This window comes from Schistocerca cancellata, chromosome 3, assembly GCF_023864275.1.
Source record: "Schistocerca cancellata isolate TAMUIC-IGC-003103 chromosome 3, iqSchCanc2.1, whole genome shotgun sequence".
NCBI classification, from domain to species: Eukaryota; Metazoa; Arthropoda; class Insecta; order Orthoptera; family Acrididae; genus Schistocerca; species Schistocerca cancellata.
The window spans coordinates 182331230-182348695 of record NC_064628.1 but is presented as its reverse complement, the minus strand read 5'-3'; the positions used below and the strand labels follow the sequence as shown (position 1 = coordinate 182348695).

General features: G+C 42.2%; 1 pseudogene; it reads left to right on the top strand.

Moving 5' to 3' along the window:
• The first annotated feature begins 2443 nt into the window (after positions 1-2443).
• LOC126177712 (5S ribosomal RNA) lies at positions 2444-2561 on the top strand (annotated as a pseudogene).
• The last annotated feature ends 14905 nt before the right edge of the window (positions 2562-17466 follow it).

The following is a 17466-nucleotide window of genomic DNA, read 5'->3' as shown; positions in this document are numbered from 1 at the left end:
CTTAGTCTTCCTCACAGAGTGATGATCTGAGATTCCTACATTTTCAGCAAAGTGTACTACACTCCTGGAAATGGAAAAAAGAACACATTGACACCGGTGTGTCAGACCCACCATACTTGCTCCGGACACTGCGAGAGGGCTATACAAGCAATGATCACACGCACGGCACAGCGGACACACCAGGAACCGCGGTGTTGGCCGTCGAATGGCGCTAGCTGCGCAGCATTTGTGCACCGCCGCCGTCAGTGTCAGCCAGTTTGCCGTGGCATACGGAGCTCCATCGCAGTCTTTAACACTGGTAGCATGCCGCGACAGCGTGGACGTGAACCGTATGTGCAGTTGACGGACTTCGAGCGAGAGCGTATAGTGGGCATGCGGGAGGCCGGGTGGACGTACCGCCGAATTGCTCAACACGTGGGGCGTGAGGCCTCCACAGTACATCGATGTTGTCGCCAGTGGTCGGCGGAAGGTGCACGTGCCCGTCGACCTGGGACCGGACCGCAGCGACGCACGGATGCACGCCAAGACCGTAGGTTCCTACGCAGTGCCGTAGGGGACCGCACCGCCACTTCCCAGCAAATTAGGGACACTGTTGCTCCTGGGGTATCGGCGAGGACCATTCGCAACCGTCCCCATGAAGCTGGGCTACGGTCCCGCACACCGTTAGGCCGTCTTCCGCTCACGTCCCAACATCGTGCAGCCCGCCTCCAGTGGTGTCGCGACAGGCGTGAATGGAGGGACGAATGGAGACGTGTCGTCTTCAGCGATGAGAGTCGCTTCTGCCTTGGTGCCAATGATGGTCGTATGCGTGTTTGGCGCCGTGCAGGTGAGCGCCACAATCAGGACTGCATACGACCGAGGCACACAGGGCCAACACCCGGCATCATGGTGTGGGGAGCGATCTCCTACACTGGCCGTACACCACTGGTGATCGTCGAGGGGACACTGAATAGTGCACGGTACATCCAAACCGTCATCGAACCCATCGTTCTACCATTCCAAGACCGGCAAGGGAACTTGCTGTTCCAACAGGACAATGCACGTCCGCATGTATCCCGTGCCATCAACGTGCTCTAGAAGGTGTAAGTAAACTACCCTGGCCAGCAAGATCTCCGGATCTGTCCCCCATTGAGCATGTTTGGGACTGGATGAAGCGTCGTCTCACGCGGTCTGCACGTCCAGCACGAATGCTGGTCCAACTGAGGCGCCAGGTGGAAATGGCATGGCAAGCCGTTCCACAGGACTACATCCAGCATCTCTACGATCGTCTCCATGGGAGAATAGCAGCCTGCATTGCTGCGAAAGGTGTATATACACTGTACTAGTGCCGACATTGTGCATGCTCTGTTGCCTGTGTCTATGTGTCTGTGGTTCTGTCAGTGTGATCATGTGATGTATCTGACCTCAGGAATGTGTCAATAAAGTTTCCCCTTCCTGGGACAATGAATTCACGGTGTTCTTATTTCAATTTCCAGGAGTGTATGTTGCACAAATATTCCAGCTCCTCGCGGTGTTGGCGTGCAAATTGATACAATTATCTCACCTTTTTTTGTTGGAAATATCATTTTTTTAGACTTCAGTATGAAGTGGTAGCGAGGCTCCGTTCCCTTGGAAGGTTGGGACCTCCCAGCATCAAATTGAAGGCTTCAGTATTTTTTTACACGGCGTAATGTTTTAACATGTACTCAAGCTGCTCATTCTATTACCTCTCGATTATTTCCATGTCTTCGATTGGCTAGCTGATTTCCCCTGGCGACGGGGACCGGATCAATTCTAAATCTGGAGCTGACATTTTATCATTGGCACGCCTTTCCTCCAGGTCTTTGCTTTCTTATTGGAGCATACAGTCATCCCTGTCCCCAGCCGAAATGGTCGTGACACTGATATACAGGAAACAGTGTCGCTCCCATTAGTCTTCCTGTCCTCCTGATGGAGGTCGCCTCGTAGTGGTACAGGGTCAATCATAATCTGATCCCGCCCAACGAACGCCTCCATCCCATTGGTCTTAGTCCGACCGGCATTTGTCATCAACCATATACATTACCACACAGGCTGCTCTGTGGCTGACGACAACACTGGCACTAGATTAACCGACAACTGGCTTTTCATACACTATTTGCTGAAGTTGTTTTCTCCGTTGAACCCCGGTCACATGAAGACTAACTCGATCATATGGCTCTGTAGTGGCGTGTGACACTGATACCGAACGCTGTGTTTTTCGCCAATACATACTGAACTCTCATTGGAAGCGTCAGAGGCTGCCACGTTATCGTGCTTTATTTGCAAATATGTTGCACCATTGTCTTTGATCGTCAAGGAACTTAATAGCTTTTTTGTTTTTTTCTTTGTTCTGGACCCTCCTCACAGTGTTCTCTTCCTAGAAAAAATTTGTTTTCATCTGAGTACTGGAATTGTGGGATATATGTCTATCACGCTTTATCTTGGCAACGGCCTTGCCGCAGTGGATACACCGGTTCCCGTGAGATCACCGAAGTTAGGCACTGTCGGCCGTGGCCGGCGCTTGGATGGGTGACCATCCGGGCTACCATGCGCTGTTGCCATTTTTTGGGATGCACTCAACCTCGTGATGCTAATTGAGGAGCTATTCGACCGAATAGTAGCGGCTCCGGTCAACGAAAATTATCATAAAGACCGGGAGAGCGGTGTGCTGACCACACGCCCCTACTATCCGCATCCTGAGTGAGGATGACACGGCGGTCGGCCCTGTGGGCCACTTGTGGCCTGACGACGGAGTGCATAATACAATTTTTAAAAAATGTTAAAAAATTATACGAAATAAAAATCAAATAAGAAAAACGAAGGTAGTACCATGTCCATGTGAGGGACCAGCAGAGTGAGGGGCGAGGAGGATGCATCGTGGTCAGACCTCGGGTTTCGACCACTGCCCCACGCGTCACCAAGGCTGAAGCTGGCTGGGTCCTTCCCTTCCTGTAAAGGAAAAATATGGCTGAAGTATTAGTAGCATGTAGCGTATTTGATTAGTAATCGAAATGTCCTTGGTCCCGGGTTCGAACAGAGCCACCGCTTACGTTTGAATACAAATCATCAGGAATGGCTGCCGAAGGCTTCCGGCACAAGAATTCACCATAATTCTGCTAACGGCCATGACAAAGAGCACACAGAAGTGCCGAGATGTTGACGGCTCTCTATAGTTCTTGCGGTGGGAAACTGCCACTAAAGGTGGAAGAATCGTCAATGATGAAGGGCATGAGGACGGAGATGGCAATGGAAACACCTGCGCTTTGTATCGACAGACATGTAATAGAAAAGTGTCTTGACGATCTCTCCATTTGCAAAAGTTTCCGAACTAATCCCGCTTTCAGATCTCCGAGAGGACACTGATAAGGGGGAGATGACCATGAGAGAAAGATTGAATAACCAGCGAAAGGACAACGTTGTGCGAGTCAGAATATGGTATAATGCGAGTAGGATTAGTTATGAATAGGAAGGTAGGGCACAGAGTGAGTCACTATGAACAGATCAATCGTAGGGCTCTTCTTATCTCAATCGACAGCAAACGAACAACTACAACGATAATTATAAATATGCCTACGTGGCAAGCTGAAGATGAAGAGACAGAGAAAGTATATGAGGATACTGAAACGAAAATTCAGTACGTAAAGAGGAAGGAATATCTAATAATTATTGGGGACTGGAATGCTGTTGTAGGGGAAGGAGTACATGAAAAAGGTTATTAGAGAATATGGGCTTGGGACAAGGAATTTCAACTAGTAATATCGAATAGTCTGTTCAAGAATCACAAGAGGAGAAGGTACACTTGGAAAAGGCCGGATGATACGGGGAGATTTCTGATAGAGTACATCATAGTCAGCCACAGATTCCGAAATCAGACACTGGATTATAAAGCGTTTCGAGGAGCAGATATAGATTCAGATATGAACTTTTGAGGTCAAGAGAGGTCAAAAACATTCCATGGAATTTTTGTATGAGTTCTTCAAGGTTTTCGTGACGAATCCTTAGTGGTTTAATTATTTTATTAATAACTCTCGCATCTAAAACTAAACGTATTTCTCCATTTGGTTTAGTTACAGCTAAAAGAGGGCTGCAGTACTCGGAGTCTGAAGTTTCTATAATACCCCAGTCTAACATCTTCTTGATTTCCTTCGTCACTGCCTCTCTTTTTGACCAAGGGACCGAGTGTGTCGTCTTACAAAACGTATTATGAGGATAGGTCTCAATGTGATATTCGAAGTTCTTAATTATGCCTGGCTTCTTATTAAATACAGGCAAATATGATGTTAACATTTCACTTAACTCTATCTGCTGTAGAATTGACAACTATTCCGATTCTCTAATCTTTTCATCGATGCTTAACATCTCAGTGTAAACATCGGTTAATTTGTCACGGTCGTCACCTACGTAACGCACAATATTCCTTGGAACATAATTTACAACCAAATATTGATAATATTTTCCTGAAAATTATTCTCTTCTTTCTTAACATTAGTCTTAATGGCTTGTCGTTAACAGTTAAGGTACAAACACCTTCTTTAATGTCTAGGATTGCGCCATATTCACATAAAAAATCCATTCCCCAGATGCACGGTGTAGTCACTTTAGACACTATCAAGAAATTACATTCCAAATTTGCTTCTTGTAGTTCTACTGCTACCCGCACTTGTTTAATTATCTTTTGCGCTTTAGCGCTAAAAGCCCCCGAAACGGTACGTCCCGACACTGGTAAAGTGAGTAGCTTCTGTTGCCTAATAACCATACTTAAACAATTACTCGCCATTACGCTGACCGTTGCAACTGTGTCAATCAGAATACTTATAGGAAACTATTAATCATAACATCTACTATCGCCTGCAACGTAAAATCCTCTTTGGTGACTTAAGCCCTTGGTTCCTTCATTAATTCGCCTCTGATGTCAGAGCCGTTAATATAATTAAGGACATTGATTAACCCGTGAAGTTTGCCTCCCTCCTCATAACCAGCCATCCGAGGAAGACCTAAAATGACTGGCTTTCGTTTCACCGCCCGTCATATAGGTTCCTCGGTGGTTCGTGTATCTCAACTAAATGCACTTCATTCGCGTTTTGTTGGTACGCGTCATCTCCTCTTACATTCCTATTATCAGGTAAAGGTATAGGTCAATTAGCATTACATGGATTACTGGCAGTATTGGGATTATTCCAATCTAGATTAGTTATTTGAAACGTTCCCCATCTAGATTTATTCGAAGGCTCCATCGGAGCACAGTTGTTTTGTCGGTCATCGCCACAACATTGGTGGTTTGGCGATTGCCGCCCTCCATACTTTCTTTTCCTATTCATGGTTACTATATTTACTCGTTGAAAACTATTTTGTCCTTGCCCTTGGTTATTGTTTGGTGTAAAAGCACCTTTAGGACTATTATAATTTCCATTCCAATTTTGATTTTCTTTTTGCCTACGGTCGTTTGTGCAATACCGTTTTTGAAGTTGTGGTCACAGTTATTAAAACTCTTATTATTATTAAACCTATTTTGGTTCCAGTGGTTGTTATTGCCATTATTCCCACTATTATAATTACTATGGTTGTTGTGCCATTGTCTAGCGTCTTCTATTAACATATCTATCTAGTCAATTACTGCTAAGAACTGCTCTACGTCATAATCCGGTTCATGGATCAGTTTTTCCCTTATATTGAAAGGCAGCCTGCCCCTCAATATACGGATTACCTCTCTACTTGAAATAGGTTCTGTCCAGTATCTAGTTTTATTTATGTAGCGTCCAAAATATTGCCTTAATGTTTCTTTTCTAGGGTTATAAAATTCGGGTTGGTAAACTTCTTTCCGTAAACGTTCTTGACGACTCAAGGACCAATATTTCGCCTAGAAAATCCTCTCAATTTCTGAACACGTATTACACGATTCGCTGATTTCCGAGGCCGATAATTCAGCTTCTCCTGTTATTTTGTTGTTGTTGTTGTGGTCTTCAGTCTTGAGACTGGTTTGATGCAGCTCTCCATGCTACTCTATCCTGTGCAAGCTTCTTCATCTCCCAGTATCTACTGCAACCTACATCCTTCTGAATCTGCTTAGTGTATTCATCTCTTGGTCTCCCTCTACGATTTTTACCCTCCACACTGCCCTCCAATGCTAAATTTGTGATCCCTTGATGCCTCAAAACATGTCCTACCAATCGATCCCTTCTTCTAGTCAAGTTGTGCCACAGACTTCTCTTCTCCCCAATCCTATTCAGTACCTCCTCATTAGTTACGTGATCTACCCACGTTATCTTCAGCATTCTTCTGTAGCACCACATTTCAAAAGCTTCTATTCTCTTCTTGTCCAAACTAGTTATCTTCCATGTTTCACTTCCATACATGGCTACACTCCATACAAATACTTTCAGAAACGACTTCCTGACACTTAAATCTATACCCGATGTTAACAAATTCCTCTTCTTGAGAAACGCTTTCCTTGCCATTGCCAGTCTACATTTTATATCCTCTCTACTTCGACCATCATCGGTTATTTTACTCCCTAAATAGCAAAACTCCTTTACTACTTTAAGTGTCTCATTTCCTAATCTAACTCCCTCAGCATCACCCGACTTAATTTGACTGCATTCCATTATCCTCGTTTTGCTTTTGTTGATGTTCATCTTATATCCTCCTTTCAAGACACTGTCCATTCCGTTCAACTGCTCTTCCAAGTCCTTTGCTGTCTCTGACAGAATTACAATGTCATCGGCGAACCTCAAAGTTTTTACTTCTTCTCCATGAATTTTAATACCTATTCCGAATTTTTCTTTTGTTTCCTTTACTGCTTGCTCAATATACAGATTGAATAACATCGGGGAGAGGCTACAACCCTGTCTTACACCTTTCCCAACCACTGCTTCCATTTCATGCCCCTCGACTCTTTTAACTGCCATCTGGTTTCTGTACAAACTGTAAATAGCCTTTCGCTCCCTGTATTTTACCCCTGCCACCTTCAGAATTTGAAAGAGAGTATTCCAGTCAACATTGTCAAAAGCTTTCTCTAAGTCTACAAATGCTAGAAACGTAGGTTTGCCTTTTCTTAATCTTTCTTCTAAGATAAGTCGTAAGGTCAGTATTGCTCCATGTGTTCCAACATTTCTACGGAATCCAAACTGATCTTCCCCGAGGTCGGCTTCTACCAGTTTTTCCATTCGTCTGTAAAGAATTCGCGTTAGTATTTTGCAGCTGTGACTTATTAAACTGATAGTTCGGTAATTTTCACATCTGTCAACACCTGCTTTCTTTGGGATTGGAATTATTATATTCTTCTTGAAGTCTGAGGGTATTTCGCCTGTCTCATACATCTTTCTCACCAGATGGTAGAGTTTTGTCAGGACTGGCTCTCCCGAGGCCATCAGTAGTTCAAATGGAATGTTGTCTACTCCCGGGGCCTTGTTTCGACTCAGGTCTTTCAGTGCTCTGTCAAACTCTTCACGCAGTATCTTATCTCCCATTTCGTCTTCATCTACATCCTCTTCCATTTCCATAATATTGTCCTCAAGTACATCGCCCTTGTATAAACCCTCTATATACTCCTTCCACCTTTCTGCCTTCCCTTCCTTGCTTAGAACTGGGTTGCCATCTGAGCTCTTGATATTCATACAAGTGGTTCTCTTCTCTCCAAAGGTCTCTTTAATTTTCCTGTAGGCAGTATCTATCTTACCCCTAGTGAGACAAGCCTCTACATCCTTACATTTGTCTTCTAGCCATCCCTGCTTAGCCATTTTGCACTTCCTGTCGATATCATTTTTGAGACGTTTGTATTCCTTTTTGCCTGCTTCATTTACTGCATTTTTATATTTTCTCCTTTCATCAATTAAATTCAATATTTCTTCTGTTACCCAAGGATTTCTATTAGCCCTCGTCTTTTTACCTACTTGATCCTCTGCTGCCTTCACTACTTCATCCCTCAGAGCTACCCATTTTTCTCCTACTGTATTTCTTTCCCCATATCCTGTCAATTGTTCCATTATGCTCTCCCTGAAACTCTCTACAACCTCTGGTTCTTTCAGTTTATCCAGGTCCCATCTCCTTAAATTCCCACCTTTTTGCAGTTTCTTCAGTTTCAATCTGCAGTTCATAACCAATAGATTGTGGTCAGAATCCACATCTGCCCCAGGAAATGTCTTACAATTTAAAACCTGGTTCCTAAATCTCTGTCTTACCATTATATAATCTATCTGATACCTTTTAGTATCTCCAGGAGTCTTCCAGGTATACAACCTTCTTTTATGATTCTTGAACCAAGTGTTGGCTATGATTAAGTTTTGCTCTGTGCAGAACTCTACAAGGCGGCTTCCTCTTTCATTCCTTTCCCCCAATCCATATTCACCTACTATGTTTCCTTCTCTCCCTTTTCCTACTGACGAATTCCAGTCACCCATGACTATTAAATTTTCGTCTCCCTTCACTACCTGAATAATTTCTTTTATCTCGTCATACATTTCATCTATTTCTTCATCATCTGCAGAGGTAGTTGGCATATAAACTTGTACTACTGTAGTAGGCTTGGGCTTTGTGTCTATCTTGGCCACAATAATGCGTTCACTATGCTGTTTGTAGTAGCTAACCCGCACTCCTATTTTTTTATTCATTATTAAACCTACTCCTGCATTACCCCTATTTGATTTTGTATTTATAACCCTGTAATCACCTGACCAAAAGTCTTGTTCCTCCTGCCAACGAACTTCACTAATTCCCACTATATCTAACTTTAACCTATCCATTTCCCTTTTTAAATTTTCTAACCTACCTGCCCGATTAAGGGATCTGACATTCCACGCTCCGATCCGTAGAACGCCAGTTTTCTTTCTCCTGATAACGACGTCCTCCTGAGTAGTCCCCGCCCGGAAATCCGAATGGGGGACTATTTTACCTCCGGAATATTTTACCCAAGAGGACGCCATCATCATTTAATCATACAGTAGAGCTGCATGTCCTCGGGAAAACTTACGGCTGTAGTGTCCCCTTGCTTTCAGCCGTTCGCAGTACCAGCACAACAAGGCCGTTTTGGTTAATGTTACAAGGCCAGATCAGTCAATCATCCAGACTGTTGCCCCTGCAACTACTGAAAAGGCTGCTGCCCCTCTTCAGGAACCACATGTTTGTCTGGCCTCTCAACCGATACCCCTCCGTTGTGGTTGCACCTACGGTACGGCCATCTGTATCGCTGAGGCACGCAAGCCTCCCCACCAACGGCAAGGTCCATGGTTCATCTTAGACACGATAAATTGGATATTATCAAATTCTGACCAGCTGTGCGGAAATATTCTCTTAAATGAATTTATGAACGCTTTGGGATTAATGTTGTTTTTCTCACTAGAGAATGTAGGAAACTGCCTACTCTTAAATATGCTGTGTTCCACCTTTAAAGAAGGAACACAAATTCTTCCCAATGTGAGTTTAACTCCCACGGATCATTAGTAAAGGTGTTAGACTGGATATACGGACGCTTTGTCCCGTAGTTGGATTGCCTTTGACGATCTATTTGTTCATTTTCTGGTTTTGCGTCATTAGTAAATTGTCGGTCTGTTACTCGAGCGAGGTCTACATGACAATCACGAATAACTTGGTCTTAATTTGATTAAATTCATCAATAAACTTAAATGTTAATTCCTCAAATTGTTCACCTTCACTGATTAAATAATTATCGATCCTCTTAACCGTCTTTTGTTCAATTTCATTCAGGTGGTCCGTGATATTACTATAATTATCTGTTAATGATATCACATCGCATTGTTCCGATAAATTACTCAGATTTTCTTGCAATTATGGATACGATCGATAATTTTAACATCCTGTTTATCTTGTTTGGTTAACCTGGATTCAACATCTTCAAATTTGATATCTACTCTAACTTTATGATCCTCAAATCTAGCTTCAACATCCTCTACCCGGCTCTCTACTTCTGAAATTTTACTATTTATGGTTGCCTGTAATATTGCCTGTTGTTCAGCTAATTCGGAAAATTTTGCTATTAAACGATGCTTGCTGTTCTGAGAATTTAATAACTTGCTGTTGGAGTAGTTCAGAAAATTTATTACTGAAAAATGCCTGTTGTATTGCCTGCTGTTCTGAAAATTGCCCACACATCATATTTAATTATCATATTTAATTTTGATAAGATAGTACTAAGTATATCTACACCTCCAAAGATGCTCGGTGCGACATTCATTCTACATTCTCGATCGGTACCTTCTCTAACATCAGAATTATTGTCTGGTAATTCTAGGATTTTATCCCTTGTTCTAATCCCTGATACAGTTGGTATCGCTTCCTTCTCTTGTTCAGCAAACGTGTCACCTCCTACATTGACATTATTCCTATTACTTTCTTCTTGTTCTGGAAAATCACTAATCTCCTCTTCTGAATCAGGAATTCTCTTATCTACATCACTACGCAGTTTTAAATTTCTTTTAGGCATCATGATAACTACTGAACACAACCACAATGAAATCTCAATGAGCACTACAGTACAAAATCTATTCTAACGTACTCAAATGATCACTTATTTTGTGGATTTTCTCTTTCGTGATGGATTGTAGTGGCGTGGGTGTGGTCACTGTTGACTGTTGTCCAACGCGCTGCGTCGTTCTGCTTGTAGCTCACTCGCTGTCGTGGAGCGTTGTCTGCGTTGTGGAGGAGTCAGTCCCCCACATCGTCTCTGCAGTTGTCGTAGAGGAAACGTCGGACGGTGTGATGTCTGTCGTCGTTAAGTCCAGTTAAGTCCTGTAAACAAACAATGTGTAGCTGTTGCTCACAACTAGCACTTCGTCCTTGCAACAATCCGTCTAGCTTCGTCTTCTCGTCGAGGCGTCGTTGCCGCTGCGTTATCTCCCAGATGAGACGACAGCTGGCGTCTTCGAGCCCTGCGTTGTAGGCGCCAAAATGGTGTGTGTGGCGCGTGCCCCTGGACTCCAACCACGTGCTGATGTAGTCGACGCCGTAGAGCTGCTACTGCCACAACTCTCGCGGCAGAGTAGAGACACGATGCGATATAACGTCAGTCACCGTAGATTAACGGGAGAAAAAAAAAACTTGAAAAACATCCGGAAAGGCGTTCCTCGCGTAGTCGTTGTATCTCAATTACAGCGTTTCCACTTATGCGAACTCGTATAATTGATGCTTTTTATTATTAATAATGTATTATTAATTGCCCGGATTTGCAGTAGTTATTAATTCTTCTCTCGTTCGCACAGCACGCACCACTGATGGCGAGGAAATATTTTAGTTAACGGTTTTTTCTTACGCTGTTGTCTCGTTGCTGTGGAATTGTTGTGGTGATATGTAGCGAGATCCAGAGGTACTCTTTGATTCAGTCTTTGTAAGATTGCGTCGCAATACGAAAATATTTTAAAGTACACATCTCAACTAATGACGTGAATATTTGAACTTCAATGAAATAGTCTTTCATGAGTAGTCGTTGATTTAGTCATTTATCAAACTATTTAATGATTTAGTCCACACCGGGTATTTATCTGGTAAGGAACAGTTTATTGCTATTTTGTCACTAAATAGTTATAACTCCCACACTACACGCACACGGAATAGTTTAGTTAAGTCAGTCCGATTGAGTTATAGTTTCTTGGCAATTATCAAAACTCACCACTTTAGCGTAATTGTTTTATGTTCATGATGTCGTGTACTTGGGTCCTACTTAAGACTAATTGCGTGTATTTTCCTTCATAGAATGTTCACTTCTCCTTAAGGTCCAACTAATTTAAAGTCAAGTCCAATGTTCACTAATTCCGTTATTAGATTTCAATTAACCCGTAGTGCACGGTTAAATGAGTGTATCTGTTCCTGTCTCAGTTCATAAAATCAGTTACTTAAGCCGTGAATCCCATCACGCAACAAACAATTCTAAAGTCGAAAACAATCTCGTCAATATTCGCAATCTCAATAATTCAGATCGGAACTGCTCTCGTATGTCTGCACTGGATGAGTTCTAGCAAGCGACTTCTTCTGTGGATGAGCATTGTAGGCGCATTGAATTTCTTCGTTGCGCTTACAACTCTCTTCCACATAAAAGTTATCTCTGATGACATTACTTTGGACTTAACTTTTGAGATATTAATTTCACATTTGTCACATGGGTATTTGTCCATTGCTGAAATACGATGTTTCTTCATTCTCTTTCGCTAACAAATATGCTCAGTGGTGTACAATGTAGTTGTTGACAAAACTCTTTCGTGTTAGCTCATCGGCAAAGATGTCGTAACTGCCAATATAACTTTCCCTACTTCATGTTCTTTCTTAATTGACTTTAAGGTGGTCGCTGGGGCGTTACAACGTGCAAAGGACATTCCTTTGTTAAACAGAGGAGAGAGCGGATAGATGGAAATAGCACGTGGGAGGCACTGATGTGGGCGAACAATTGTCTGATTTCGTGACTGAAGAAGCAGTAGTCGATATACAAGAGATTGGGGATCCAGTGTTAGAATCAGAATTTAGAAAAGCTTTGGAAGACTTAAGATCGAATTAGACAGCAGGGATAGATAATACGAGGGCTGTCCAGAAAGTAAGTTACGATCGGTCGCGAAATGGAAACGACTACGAAAATCCGATAAACCTTTTCAAAGATGTGATGGGCAGTGTCTCTAGTATGACTCTAGCTAGAATTATGTCGCTCTTTTCATTCCTGAGCTCTTAGTGAGCGCTTAAGGATGTTATAGAAAATAGTGTCTCCCGCCAAGTACGAGGGCCTGGTGAGAATTTTCCCCTGAAGCTATGCAACCAACATTACAAAACTGTCGTGCGGTTTCTTCTTCAAGACAATTCTCAGCCTCATTCTGCAGGGGCAATGAAGATGTTCCTGCATCGTTTCAATTGGAAATGGTTGGTTACCCACAATACAGCCCGTAATTGTCTCCCACTGAGTTTCATCTCTGCTCAAACGAACCGCTGGCTATGAAGACAACATTCTGGCACAGACAACGAGCTTTAGGCCAGCGTAGATAATTGGCGGAAAGCACTGGACGCTGCCTTCTATGATGAGAGTATTGGAAAGTTGGTAAAACGCTACGACGAATGTCTGAGTCAGGACGGCGACTACGTAGAGAAGTAGCTGAAAGGTGTAGCTAACTGTTACAAATGAAACATTTCTGATTTTCACTGTGATTTTCATTTCGCGAGCAATCGTAACTTATTTTCAGGACAGCCCTCGTATTCCTTGAGAGTTACTAAAATCATTAGGGGAGGTGTCAACGAAACGACTAAGTTGATATATAGAATGTGTGAATCTGACGATATTCCGTATGACTTTCGGAAAAACGTCATCCACACAATTCCGAAGACAGCAAGAAATATCACTCAATGAGATTATCAGCTCATGAGTCCAAGTTGCTGGCGAGGATAATACACAGAAGAATGGGAAAGAAAACAGGGTGTGTTAGATGACAATCAGTACACCTTTAGTGAAGTTTCGTTGCGGTTGATAATGGGAGCATCACTAAAGAAAAATCAAGACACGTTCAGAGATTTTATCGATACGGAAAGAAGCGTTCGACACTATAAAGCAGTGCCAGATCGAAATTCTGAGAAAAATAGTGGTACTCTATAGGGAAATGTAAACGTAGAAGACCAACACGGATGTTCTCTTAGTAAAAAGAGAGTAAGATAGGGATTAGTCTCTCACCCCTACTGTTCAGTCCATACGTCGAAGAAGAAACGGCTTAAACAAAATAAACGTTTAAGAGTTGAATTAAAATTCAAGGTGAAAGGATGTCAATAATAAGATTCGCTGAAGACATTGCTATCCTCAGTGAAAGTGAAAAGGAATTATAGGATTTGATGAATAGAATGAAGGGTCTGAGGAGTTCAGAAGATGGATTGAGCCTAAATCGAAGAAAGACGAAAGTAATGAGAAGTAGCAGAAATGAGAAGAGTGAGATACTTAACGTCAAGTCTAACGAGCACGAAGTGGATGACGTTAAGGATCTTTGCTATTTCAGCAGCAAAATGACCCATGACGTTCGGAGCAAGGACACCAAAAGCAGACTAACACTGCCAAAAGGGCTTTCCAGGCTGAGAGAAGTCTAGTAGTATGAAGTAAAGGTCTTAATCTGGGGAAGAAATTTGTGAGAATATATGTTTGGAGCACAGCACTGTGTATTAGTGAAACATGGACTGTGGGAAAACCAGAAAAGAAGGGAACCGAAGCATTTCAGATGGGACGTTACAGAAGAATGTTGAAAATTAGGTAGATTGATAAGATAAGGAATCGGCGAGGAAAGGAATATGTGGACAACATTGACGAGAAGAAGAGAGAGTATGTTAGGACAGCTGTTAAGACACCGCAGAAGAACTTCCTTGGTACTTGGTGGACCTGTTCAGGATAAAGATCGGAACACGTCCATCAAGTGACTGAGGACGTAGTTTGCAAGTGCTAGTCTGAGGTGAAGAGTTTGGCACAGGAGGGGAATTCGTGGCGGGCCGCATCAAAAAACACCCCACTCCCACCCCCCAAAAAAGAGGCAGTGACGTACAGGGTCAGCTGTGGTCATCAAGATGTCTGAAAAACGTATCGTAGAACCACGGTAAGCATCTGGTATTTGCTGAGGGTGAACATATTTTTAAGAAAGACGAAAATGGAATTGTTTAAGGGGGGGGGGGGAAACATTTATTTAAAAAGTCATCACAGCCATATTTATTAATGAAAAAATCTATAATTTTGCTTTGCGTAAAGAAAGACAGCTGTTTCGTAACGGAAATATATAGTAAAATATGCAGCATTAAAATTTTGCCAGAAAGTTGGATTTTTAATTTTTTATTGTCCTGCTTATAAAAAGCCACAACTCAAATTCTGATCACGCAATTTATCTGAAAATTTTATTGTAGTATCCTGAGAAATTTCTAAGACCACTGAACCACAGTTACTAATTTATGGTACAAATTGTATCATTAACAGAGTTTTTAATTTTGCACATACAAAATTAACTTTTTTTCTACGTAAAATCTACTAAAATTCAGAATGTAGTAGCAGGATCTCGTATTTTTTAGTCCCAGGGAGACAGCAACACGTCGCGAACAGTTCTTGAAAATTTCATAGAATTAGCGCATATACTTTTTGAGAAAAGGCTTCTAATACCGTAAAAACTGTAAAACAGAGAAAATGAGGTTGAAAGATCTGTTTCTCATACTTCTACACGCAATAAGATTATCTCAATTTTCAGATCCTCCATACTACTCATCCTCCAGCATTCTGGTCTCTCCTCTTCGCATCTGCCTGGCCTGTATTTGCAGGTAAGACACTGATCTGTTAGCTTTCTTGACCCTGTTTTCGTCGATGGTGGAAAATATTTTCTTTGTAAACACACCACGATCTATACCAGCTCTTTTCAGTACTTCAATTGGGCAATTATTCCCGTTATTGCAACGTCAAACTGAGTCATAGACACCTATTTTGAGTACTTAAAGTCCACAGAATGTTCATTTTGATCATTAAACCAAATTAAATTATTGCGGCTTTCATTTGCATTTTGTGTCATTCCTTGAAGACACTTCCTCAATAAATACGGATTTGCAAGAAACCTGGATGTGGGGTCAGTTGTATTCATAAAAGTTTCTTTTAATAATTGGTTATGTGAATAGGTCTCATTTCTGTTGCTGAACATACACCAATCGTCTTTTGGACACAGATTGTGCATTGGTGTTTCGTCAGTGGATAGTTTGTGGAAAAAAATTGCCCACACATCAGGCCTCATTGCCTCTAAATTATGTGTGGTTTTCCTGATTGCTCTCCCATAAAGTAATTGAAGGGAATCAGTTTCTTTCAGAGTAAGTCTGCCTTTTCCTCCTAGTGGTTTTCCATCCTCAAGTACTTCACCTTTCTTCTCTATCAGCAAGGGACGAAGCCTCCCACGAAGCCTCTTTTGGATGTGGGCGATCATGCATTCTGTTTTTTTAGAGCTAACACATGAACACGAAAACTTAATAGCCTAGCAGAGAGGCTCTAAATCAGTAAATCTGAATCAAGTGGAATCCATATCAACATCATTCACGCACCTGTATAATTGTCCTATCCCAAGTTTCGGTGCTGAAGCTGAGAGCTTATGTTCTTCATTTCGAGCTCCTTCCCCCTTTTTGTTGGTAAACCGATTTACATGAAACCTCCGTTTCCTAAACACAGTTTTTCCACCATCCATTATGCATAAATCATGACTACCACGAAAAGGTTTGTGAATTCAATCTTACACCTACTAATATGTGTTAGCATTGTCAAAACGTAAATAAACCACATGCAGGAAAGTTTTCAGGCAACGATATAGATGTCAGCCAGAGATATAGATGTCAGCCAAAGATATCGAAAGAAAATGCTCTTCGCACTGACTAAAATTTCGCTGGAGCAAGTAGTTTCCTAAATATCGGAAAAATTGGGAGTGGACGCCACTGCAAAGCTAATCAGTTTAACAATTTAAAGTCATTTCTAAAGCTGCTATCACGATAAAATTCACACACACATAGATTAAACTTTGTATATCAAGAAAATAATATTTTTGAAATACAAATAGCTGGACCAAAATCCATTACATCCCCCCTTAAGTTTATTATTGTCATGACTAAACCTGTGGGTATCAACCGAAGCATGTACGTAAAGGGAAGCATACCCAGATACAACAACACGTATCTACATGAAGCTGACTTCTACTGGAGACTGGAGAGAGAATGACCTCATTTTTCGTCTACACACATCTATTCTATTCTCATGTCAGTCTCTGTGTCACTGAATTTTCTAAGATAAATTTTCATACTGCCAGAATAGGACATACAAGTTTTTGTTCTTATATTCTATGGGGTTTCTTGTATACACAACTGAAAAGGTTCTGTGGCTAGTAAAAAATATAGCAGACAACATCTCGTTTTATATCTGATTCAGTTACAAAACTGCGTATCCTCGAAGATAATGGAGTACGACGTATACGGTTCGGCCCCATTTTATGGCCTATGTTCGACGTCAATGCGCAACAGCCGCTCACAGACGGCAGGTGTCAGCACGAGTAGTGGAGGGTGTATAAAACATGTCCGGGACACGCGGAAAACGATGATGTTGTCATAATGCAGAAACGGAACGATGTATCTGACGTCCGGAAGGTCATGATCGTTGGCGTTCACGCCAGGGGTGTAAGTTTGTTAACCGTTCGCTTGCCGCCTTGGTTGAAATATACCATGCCCACAAAATGGCGGAATCCAAAATCAGTGCGAATGGAAATGTGTTGCACCACTGGTCATAGAGCCAGAGGCGGAAGACGGTTACGGAGATGTGTACCGTCGAAAAGACGTGCAACCACTGAGCAAGTGACCGCCCTGATGGACCAAGGGCAACTAACAGTGTCTCCGCAACGACCGATCACCGAACGTTGCTGCATATTGGCCTCTGCCGGAGACGCCTGGTTCTTGCATCCATCTTACTACTGTTCATCGGCGACGAAGGCTGGAATTTGCACACCAGTACCG